Source organism: Triturus cristatus, chromosome 1_2, assembly GCF_964204655.1.
Source record: "Triturus cristatus chromosome 1_2, aTriCri1.1, whole genome shotgun sequence".
Lineage (NCBI taxonomy): Eukaryota > Metazoa > Chordata > Amphibia > Caudata > Salamandridae > Triturus > Triturus cristatus.
The window spans coordinates 192,473,788-192,485,136 of NC_140580.1; the positions used below are offsets into that span (position 1 = coordinate 192,473,788).

Genomic DNA, 11,349 nt, shown 5'->3' on the forward strand with positions numbered 1-11,349 from the left:
GCAAGCACTCTGGAGGCTACTTGCCTCACAGCGACTCCTGTGGGGGGATCTGCTTCGGCCATCTAGTTGCTCTGCTGACCGGCAATGGATCATGTCCCCCATCCCTGCACCTGGCAGCACAGGATGGCCTCCTGTGTGCCCAGTTCTGTCCTGTCCCTCCCTGACAGCAGAGTGAACTCTGGTGTGAGGAGCACGAGTGCACAAAGAGGGAGACAAAAGCTTGGCTCAGAAGATGGCTTCTGCTACTTAGCAAACCCTGACCCAGAATCAGGCTGTCTACCAATGATTTAGCACCGGGCACCCAATGAACATGCAGTGCATTAAGAACGATGGAGGCACCCCCCTTCCGTCCACCCTCTCGTCCCCAAGCGAGCAACCCTGCACACAGGTCCAGAGCCAGAGGCCAGATACTGCGGTATCAAAACAGTTTAGGGGGGCTTCTGGTTTAGAGACATTCAGTCATAATCCCACAGATCTCACCATTGGCTCCTCAGCCAAGCACATACACCAAATGTCTGAACCTGCAGTTCCTTTCATACTGAGCAGAATTACTATTGCAACAACACATCTGTAGGATAAAACTAACCAGTCTCACAATGGTCTAAACCCAGCTCATGTTCCCTTTTAGTGGGTGAACAATCCAATGCTTGGTGAATTCTGCTTCACTATGATAGGAAGAGCTCACATCAAAGGTTCAAAAAGCAGCATCACTATGAATTCTTGGCCGCAACAAGCTAGTTATCCCTGTGGTAACTTTTCTGACACCTCTTGCTTGAAACCCAAAAAGTTAAAAGGATCACAAGGCCCCACTTTCACGGTCTGCATTCATACTGAAAATTGAGATCAAGCAAGCTTTTACCCTTCTGCTCTGCTGGAGGTTTCTGTTTTTCCTGAGGTTGATTCATGACATCTGTGTTGCCGTTTGACACATGTACCGCCCCAGTCAATCTCCCCACTTGCCACTGTCCCTGGAGAGGGTCACACCGGCATGCACAAGGCACTTGGAGCAAGAAGCAAGACCACCACTGAACTCACCGCTTTGCCTCACTGGCAATGTGAAAAAACAATAAAAATGAAAAACAGCGACCCGAGGGCCTCCCACTTATTCGACACCATTCATGTCTCTTTACAGTGCCAAACTACTGTCAAGTTTAACAGAGACTTCTTTCCCTGCTAATTCTGCCAAGCCCATTCTCTCTGCTGTGGTTTTGCCAGAAAGTAGGTAGGAACAGTAGAAATCTTGTTAATCCATTGATATACTTTACTTATTATTGACAACACATTTGGCTACCTCAGGGGAGTCAGTTAATCCCGACGTTTAGCCGCGCTTCTTTGAAATTCTTCACTTTGACATTCTGAGCACTAGCCAGAAATCGCACTAGGTCAACACCCGACTCGGGCCTTTGCGATGCTTTGTTTTAATTGAGCAGTTGGATTCCCCTGGTCTGCACCCATTCTAAGTCAACTGCTAGGTGCCAGCCAAGGCAGAACGCCACACCAAAGCCTCAAGGAAAGGCGTTCACTGCAGATGGGATGATCCATAATAAGGGCCCAGCTCACAGGCAGAGCCACAGCTGCCCTGGAGGGTAATGTCTTCTCCAGCCACGGCACATGCCCATTCCCGCTTCACACCCCAGCCCGACCAACCCAGCCCTTAGAGCCAATCCTTATTCCAAAGTTACCGATCTGACTAGCTGACTTCACTTACTTACATTGTTCCAATTTTCCAGAGACTGTTCACCTTTTAGACCTGCTGCAGATATGGGTACAACCTGGTGCAAGATTTACACCTTCTGCCCAGGATTTTTATAGACCAGCGAGAGCTCACTGGAACCATGATGCATTCCAAGGCTCAGGCCCCCTCTTGGGATGAACCCATTCCTGGACACCCTGTCCATCACAAAAGAAAGAGATCTCTCCACAAGGCTACTGCTGGGTTCTTCGGGATCATTTGTATTACCACACTGGATGCTGTGAGGGCGCCCGTCTCCTTTAATCTGGGTTTGGGGATCTGAAAATGACTCCCTTTCAATCAACCAAGGACAACGGAGGCCATTGCCCTTCCCTTCCGAACAGTGCTTGCCCACCTCTTAGGACCGACTGGCCCATGTTCAACTAATGTTCACATGGAACTGTTACAGCGCGGAAACCTGGGTAATAGGAATCAGGACACAACCCCGTACCTAATATCCTCCCTTCGTCACAGACCAAATATCACATTAACACATTCACTCCTACAATCATTGGTGGGGCCCATAACACCAACATTCACACTTTACTTTTCACTGGTCTACACTTACAGGAGAGATGAATGTTCCAAGCGCTGACATGAAAGGAATACCTTATAACTAAGGCTCCCTGTTTTCCGTTTTTACTGATTTTTACAGATAAATACAGACAGAAAACATTTATTTTCTTGTCTGTATTTATTTTTAAATGTGGATAAAAACGGAAATTGGGTTGCTTTTTGAGTAATTCTAAATACTGTCTGTCATGACTGCCAGGCCATTAGCTGTGTGGAGGCATTAACAGCAGTAGATAAGCACAAGGTTAACTCTGAAATTTGCATGTTTGCTTATAAGTGCATTGATTTATCTTCTGCTTGTGTTTACAGCACTGAAACCTAGTAGGTATTGAAGCATGAGTGCATATCTACCGGTTAAATAAATGTGGAAATATACTTATTTCAGCTTCATTTTTCCACAAAACCCAAAATAAATATGGATAAATACAGATAAAATTTGCAAAAAATAAATATGGATAAATACAGACGGAAATGACAAAAAATAAATACCATAAAACCGGGAGCCCTACTTATAACCTATAGAAAAATAATTATTTACACTTCTATACATTAATATCCTTATCTCTACACATCGTAAACCTAAACATTAAGATACTTCTCCCACGTGATCCATGGGTAATTTAGTTGAATTGGAATTGAAGATTTAGTTCCGCTAAAACATACTCAAAGATCCTGATCTATCCTCTTTCAATAAACGACCAAACACATTTTCTTGTTAATCAATATTTTTGTTTATCTAATTAATGCAAGAATTTTAGTTCCATCTAGTACATTTATTAATCATTACGCAAATCACAGAACACCATATTTACCTATTCTGGCTATCGGTCGTCCTCTAAGTCATCAAATTTAGTCGTCAGCATACTACAGTTCCAAAGATTGGGTCAAGGACCACAGACGTGCAAACATTGATCGGTGCCCATAGATTTTAGGAAGTCCTCAGTTCATCAAGAATTTGGGCAGCAATTCAGTCTGTCAAAGATTCAGGAATGCAGCCGTCACGTAGCGTCACCGTCGTCTCCGTCAGCAAAAAGGAAACACGCAATCTACTAGTCCTCTCTAATCTTCCATTATTTTATAATGAAAGTAAGGTCTAAAAGATACATTTTAGAAAATTTGGGCTTATCCCATTGGTTGGTTGGGATCGTCCGGTAAGGTTTCACACAGTTCAGGTGGTTATGTCACTATACATGTTCCATCCGGTTTTTGTACAAGTCCTTTGTCAAGATACTTGGCAGGCATCCCGTCGTGACCTTGCTTGGGCACATCGAGTCTAGGTTCATGTCGAGGCCACTGGTACATGTTGTTGGCGCAGGCGCACTTCGCCCGAAACCTCGTGGAATGGTGGCCATCTCGTTGTGTCAGTTTAGCGGCCATCTTGGTTTTAGGCCCAAAGGACAACTTAAGCGAAATATACACAAAAAAGTAATTAATACATAGAAATAATGAATAAAATGTTAAACCCTCACTAATTCCCCTATGTGCTTGTAATTATCTAGCGTATGGCAACATTTAAAGCGTTCATATTTACCCATTGATGTCATCTAGTGCGACATTACGATAACGTCACAAAAGCAACATATATCATGCAATATTCTATTTTTCCTAGTATTAGTATGCGCACATATGTTAATTACAAATTATTTTAGCCATGCAAAATGCAAATCCCACGTATATTTCGTACATTAGTAATGTTGGTTAAATTTCACGCAAACACATTAATAGTATTACAATTTAATAGATTATTCTAATTAGTATAAACATGCAGAATAGGGGGGTTTACAAAATTTTGAATTACCCACTCCATCAGAACCCTTCTCCACTTTGGCCTTCAAAGTTCTCCTTTGAATATTTGGTAATACCATCAAGATCTGCACATATGGCTGCTCCACCTGTGCCCTCACCCGAGGCTTCCATGAGCACCTCAGCATGGCTGAGTATGGCCTGATGCTTCAGCGTCATCAATTTTCGAGGTTAGTTGATTCACCAGGTGAGGTTTTACACACTCCTTAGTGGATTCTGACTTCCATGACCACCGTCATGCTGTTTATGTCAACCAGCACCTGCTCTGGCTTCTGATTAGTGTTGGCATTGGGCTTCTCAACACAGCATTCAGTTTATCCTGCAGCCCCAGTTCTGCTCACGAAAAGTGGCTCACTAGGTACTTGCATTTGTTACCCGACTCCATGCCAGTGAGCTTGGTTTTTATCCATTGAAAGTTTGTGAATAGATTGAATTGTTTTGGCCCAAAGACCTCTAATCATATGCTTTACCAGATAAAACTGGGGTTTCCGAGTGCCTGCTATCCTCAGGGAAACTTAGAAGGAACCAACTACTAGATGTTTTGATGAATGTTTCACCCATATACCCAGGTCAGATGACCGGTTTTCATGACAGGTCAGCTACAAACACCCTCCAGAGTTTCCTCTGGCTCTGCCCTGCCCACACACAGTTCACCATTTTTTGGGTCCTTGCACACATGCTCATGCTCTACCTCCATGTGGTACAGGGGAGACGGGCCAGTAGTTTGTTGACCGCTAGGGCATTGGTGGGATCCCACCTCAACTGGCGTGCCAGGGCCCTCACCTTCATTGTGCCACAGGGTTTTGCTCAGCCCTCCGACTCACGCATGTTTCAAGATGGGTCAAGTGGGCAACCAACATAGTCGCAGAACACTGGCACCCAGCATGGGTCTCCCCGCCCAGTGGCATGACACAGTCTGCCCCAGTCAACAGTTGTGCCAGGAGAATGGGGCCCTATGTCCCTTCCCCACTCTGGTACATCCTGAGCAGGGACCAGGGTGGTTACCAGGAGAGGGTGAGGGGTCAGCTCTCCCTCAGCCTGTGGACACAACGAAGCAGCTGCCAGAGTAGGGAGCCACCCCAAACCCTTACCAGATGACCCAAAACCATGTGCTCAGTAGGGGTCAGGTCCAACCAGGTGGTAGTCCTGCAGAGAGGATCTGCTCACCTGGGTAACTGACCTTCCTGCTGTGTTGAATGGTCCTGCCAGACTGCACAGACCCCACCCATTTGCCTCTTGACAGTTTCACACCCTCTTGAACGCACTCTTTAAAATACTTTTCAACTTTCCCTTACAGTACTTGTTGGCTATTGGTTTTGCACCCATATTTAGTCTTAGATGGAGTTTACCACCTGCTTTGGGCTGCATTCACAAGCGACCCAACTCCAAGAAGACCCAATCCCAGAGCTACAGGGGCCACGTTCTGGTCTGCCATGATCCTAGTGGTGAGCCTCGACCAGAAGCTACATTTACTGTGATGCCCACTAGATGGGGGTTTGATGCTAGGCTCTTCACTCGCCGTTACTGAGGGACTCCTGACTAGTTTCTTTTCCTCCTCTTAGTAATATGCTTCAATTTTGCAGGCTGCCATGTCTGATCTGAGGTAGTAGTTGGATGCTGAAGCATGGGGCGGTACTGGGACATGCCCCTGAGCTGCAGGGGCTGAGGACACAACAGCGCACACTTTCGTGGATTGGAAGCCGAAGTCCATAGGGGGCTAGGGTGGAAATCGGCACCCTCGGGCAGCCAGAAAGGCCCTCGCCCCCTCTAGCCGCTGAAGTCTTAGAGGAGGTGCACGCGATCAGCCATAGAAATTACAGACAACCATGCATGGCACACAACTGGAGGGTGGTCCAAAAGCTGCGTGAGGTGGTTTTCTGTGATTTTTTGCTAGAACCTTCATTTCCACCTTTATCAATGAGATCGGCCAATAGGAGGCACAATCTTCTGGTATTTTTCCTTCCTTGTGTATTAGGACAATCGTCACCTCTCTGAGGTCGGCTTGCAAACTGCCAAGCTCCCTGCCCGAGGTAAACATTTTAAGCATTGGACTCACTACATTGGACTTCACACATTTGAGGAATTCTGGCTAACGCAATTGGAGTCAGGGGTTTTGACGCTATGTATGTAGTTGGATATCACCTCAGCCACCTCCCTCTCAGTGATCTCCTTCTCCAGCGGGTCCTTCTGATTGAGGACAAGCCAGGGGATCAGAAGATCACTGATGATGTCATCCAGATTACCCTGACTGCCCTGTTCTAACTCCCTCTATCCACCTTTATCCCTCTTCTTTTCTGGCTAACCAGGCCAGTAGTTTGCCCGCCTTGTTGCCTACTTTGTACAGTCTACCTTTTATTGAATTAGCCCCTCTTCAAGCTTCCTACATTCTGCATACCACTCTTGTCACTTGCCCGCCAAGCATGCTATCTGTCCTCTAATGACAGTTTTATATACTTCTGGCAAGACATTATCCCAAACGTATGGTCAGGCGAGCTAAGAAAAGAGGAAGAAACAATAACAGAGAAGCCCTGCTGGATGCCACAACTAAGGAACAATCCAACCACCTGGTGTGTGTGACCACGTACACACCGGCATCTAATAAAGTGCAAAATATCAGAAAAAAGAAATGGGCAATACTCAACAGTGGGGCAAGACAGTGGGAACCCCCCTTTTCGCATTTAAGAGAAACAGGAACTTGAGAGACGACCTGGTACACTCGAAAATCATGTATATACGCAGAAGTCCAGGGGTATGGAGAAGCAAAAAACTAAAGAGACAAAACAGACAGATCATGCAGTGAAGCTCACAGAACCTGAATGAAAATAAACTAAAGCCTAATCAAAAGGTCCTCATAAAGAGGACGTAATCCCATCACCCACCGTGGTGGCATGCTTCATCATATGGGATCTCCTCTCAACCAAACCTGGTTTGGCTAAGGAGCTACAACTCCCAAGCTGAATCTAAGGGAGGAGCTCGCGGATGTTTTAATCTACGCTGATGGAACGAGATCTCCTAAAGATCGATGAGGCTGGCCTAAGTTAGGTGAGGCCCTATAGTGCAGTGTAAAACTAAGTAATATACAATTGACTACAGGAACAGAAAAAACTTAAATTGAGAATATCCCTGTGCCAATGTTAAAAGCAGAGTAGTGGCGCGGTCTGACCAAATTGACGAACGTACTTACAATAAACCAGGAAAAGGTCTACATGTTTCAGCCAACAGCGATCAAACAATTATGATCAAGGCTTTCTTCAGGACCACATCAAAAACTACTGCAACTGCAAACTAGTGCATAAAGCACTATCGTGAACTTGTGTCTAAAAATAGAACGATATAACCAACCTTGTACCACAGGATCAATTTAAAACATTTTAAAATCCTACCGGTCAAGAAGGTAAGTACCTGTATCAATTAGACAAAAAACAAAAAATGAAAAACAAATTAATGACTAGGCAATGTACTTCAAACAAGTCTGTAGCCCACACATAGCAAGCCAATCGGACAGCTAAATGTAAGTCTTACCCGTAATTAAATCGGGACTACGCCTGCCGCTCCTGGTAGCAACTCAGGGCGTGAGGCAACGCTCTGTGAAAGAAGAAATAAAAACAACGTATAGTATAGTGAAGAGTATGTAACAGAGATGGAACAAACCACAAGGCTTGTCACCTTCTCTACTAATTAAGATTGAGACCCTCCAAGAGAAGGGAGAGAGATATATCAGAGAGTGACACCCTCTAAATAGCTAAGCCCTGCTACCCACACAGAAAGTTCCTAAATATCAGGAGCTGCAACCCTTTATGGATGTAGCTGGGGTCAATCGTGATGATCTAGTGCATAAAAGTGCATTTCTCTCGTTGACACAGAGCCTCTTAGGACTATCCTAACAAATAAAGGCTTCGGCGGAGATTAGGAAGCACTCGCCTCAATATCAAAAAAGAAGAGGCACCCGCCATTGAGCTAGAAGGAGCAGACTTAAATGCTAGCGGTACATGTTGAGATATCATAAGCGATTGTCAATAAAGCGCCCCTCTAGTTATTATGATGGTAAACTAGCACATTACAAACAACAGCGTTTAGGAAGCACAAGCGGTAAGTTATAGGTCAGAGCAAGTCCGTGGGTCGAACTACCCTGAATCGGAAATTCTTACCTCTCCGTCGCTGCCCCGAGCCTCCTTCCTGGATGCTAACGGCGGCAGCCCGAGGAAAGAACCCACCGGAATTTAATCGCATAGAACGCGCCAAATCGCGCAACAGCGCGTCATGACGTGATGCGTCAAGGCAAAACGCGGGGCCACAGGTGATGACGTGGCGGAATGCCCGGGCAGTCTGGGAAATGTAGTAAACTGACAAGGGAACCTATGGCCAGTTCATACAAAGCCCGGGGGTCCAAAATGGAACAACACTATCCGCTCAAAAACAACAATACCCTACAGGAAGGTCGATAATGTATAGGGAGGCCAAAAGGGAGTGTGTTACTTTGTATTGGTCACTGGACAACGAAATAGAGCTGAAACCTCCAAACAAATCAATAGTGGACAGCGTCTGTTGGTATAGGTCGCCAAATAGTCATGGACAGCAAATGAAGGCAGACAGTGCACACCATACACTATACTCCCCCGTGAGATCAATATCATACCGCCAAATGAAGGGAGAGCTAGTCCAGGGCTCAGAAAAATACCTAGTGTGCAGAAACAAGCATCGTCCTTCCCACCACTAAAACCTTCCTGAAGCTGGATACAGCTAAACAACTACAAGACAGACCATGGTATGGAGTCATTAAGACCCCAACGGTCACTCTGTAACTTAAACACCCACCGTTGCTCTTTGTTACTTAAACACCCACCGTTGCTCTTTGTTGAAGAGAAATTTAGACACATCCGCAACGTGCAAAGGAATAAAGGGTTGTTCAAATACAGTCCAAGACATCTGGTCAGGACCATGACTGCACTCTAGATAGTGGTTAGTCAATCTCGTTGATGCCGTCTTGCATCGAATAGTGCTCTTATGTTCAATGATGCGTTGTTTCACTTTCCTCATGGTCATGCCCACATATTGTTTCTATGAAGGGGGGTGGCCTAGTATGAAGTTAACTAGGACTGCAATATGCACAGCTGTGAAGTTGTTTCAAGCATTTAATTCATTTCACATCAAATAAACAATAATCATATTCAATTTTTTCATATGAGTTTCCACAATATACATAGTCATTCAATATGTGTACACTTGTACAGTAATAGACACAAATAACTGATTAAATAACGTTCCAAACACCCAATGCATTTCGGGACATTTGTGGTCCCTTCGTCAGGGGTAAACTGTTGGAGAAGAAAGGAGATTATATATCAGAATCTGCACGTTGCGTGAACAGAAAGTCGTATTTTAAACTTAATATGAGGTATACGATACCTTTTGGTAGTTCGCATGTGTTACATGTTCATGCTCTAGGGAAAGAGTTCAAAAGAATGAAAGTTTGAGAAGAACTGATCTCTCTATTGATTGGTAGAAATTAAAAATGCAAGGAACCCCGATGTCGTACCTGATCAATTGTGTCGTTCTACACGATTTTCATGTTGCAACGAAAAAAAAGTCTGCAAAAATAAAAACTAAGTATTAACTGCGCTGTGTGAGGCATTATGTTTGAGTACGCTGAATGGTTAAAGCGGAGCTCACCTTGATAACATAAGTTCAGGTGGTGGTGAAAACCGTGACTGAAGCTGAGTGTTACCGATCTGAAAATAAAGGACAGAACCTTATATTTCAGTCGAATCTGCAAGTAGAAGCCCATAGAAATGGGGCCAGATAAAAGAGTTTGCTTACCGATTCGAAAAAAGATTCGTTGCGAAGTATGTTTCCACAAGCGCTCTCGGTCGAAGTTTGTTGCTCGTCAATTTCAGGCGAGTTTGTAGTCACGCTGCGAGCGTGGACATAGAAACTGAAAAAAGACTGGGAGGAGACATCGTCTTGAAAAGAGACTCAAGTGCTGCCTGTAACACCGATACGAGTCTGCAAAATCTAAATAGTCTTTTGTAAAGTTTGTGTATAATCCGATTAAGAGATTAAATGAAAGTAGAACCATCAAAATGATTCAAATAATTTCCGGGGTAGAATAAAGGCGCACTGAGCGCGCTCAATGCGCGCGAGACGTTTGTCAATAAAGTTATGAAAAAGTGAATAAAACCTAAGCAAATGATGTTGGTGAATGTAATTGTGAATGATAGTGTTTGATAGGTAAGTTGTCAGATTGTGTGACCGCCAGAGTGTAAATTACCTGGTAACATTCGACAACAATATATCATTGCTTGGCTTCATAAAATGGTGTGAGTTAATAATCGTCTGAACATAAATTACATAATAAATTTCGGCAACAGTATATAAGTTCAAAACGTAATCAGATAATACAGGTCATATAAATTGTATAATCAATTTCAACATCAACGATTTGATACGAAACATCATCGTAACCAAAGGTCAAGTTCTGTATTCTTTTTCTGTGGGGGTTCAGACAAAAGATGCATGTGTGTGTAAAAGTACGCGTGTGTGTAATGTCAGGTAGGAAATAATCGTGGGTTGAATGCATTGTAGGTATAAGTGCTTTCAAGTTGAGTCGGGATCCCAAGGTGGAGTGCGAGTATCAAATATGAGTATTATTTTAGAGAAAGCAAGCCATCTCAAATTTATCATTGAGTCCGTACGGAGTAAGAGTTTTGAGCTTCTTAATCCAGAATGCCTCTCTTTGTAAAAGGTACTTTGAATTATCGCGGTCTGTGTGTTTTGGTACTTCTTCGATGATTTGGAATTTCAGTTGGACAATTTGGTTTCGTGATTCCTCCCAGTGTGTCGCTATGCTAGACGTCGTGCTTTTGGTGCGTATTTTGCTTTTATGTTCCGTCAATCTGATTTTCATTTTCCTCTCAGTTTTCCCGACGTATAGTAGCCCACAGGGGCATTTGATGGTGTAAATGACATTTTCAGAGTTGCATGTTGTGCTGCTGTGAATTTTAATTTTTTGACCCGTGGATGGATGCAATAAAATATCACCTGTGATTACGTTGTTGCAATGTGTACAGTTCCAGCATTTTTGTGTACCTTTACTTGGTTCAAGAATCCTTGTCAGTTTTTGTTTTTTGGATAATAATTCTTTCAAGTTTTGGGCTCTTGTGAAGGCGAATAGTGGTTTCTCTTTGAAGAGATTTTTGAAATCAGTTTCCAATTGAAGTAAATTCCAATGCTTATTGATAGTT

At 43.9% G+C, this 11,349-nt stretch overlaps 1 pseudogene; it reads right to left on the reverse strand.

The window, feature by feature from the left end:
- Positions 1-200: 200 nt before the first annotated feature.
- On the reverse strand, positions 201-5,715 carry LOC146867036 (28S ribosomal RNA; annotated as a pseudogene).
- Between the last annotated feature and the right edge of the window lie 5,634 nt (positions 5,716-11,349).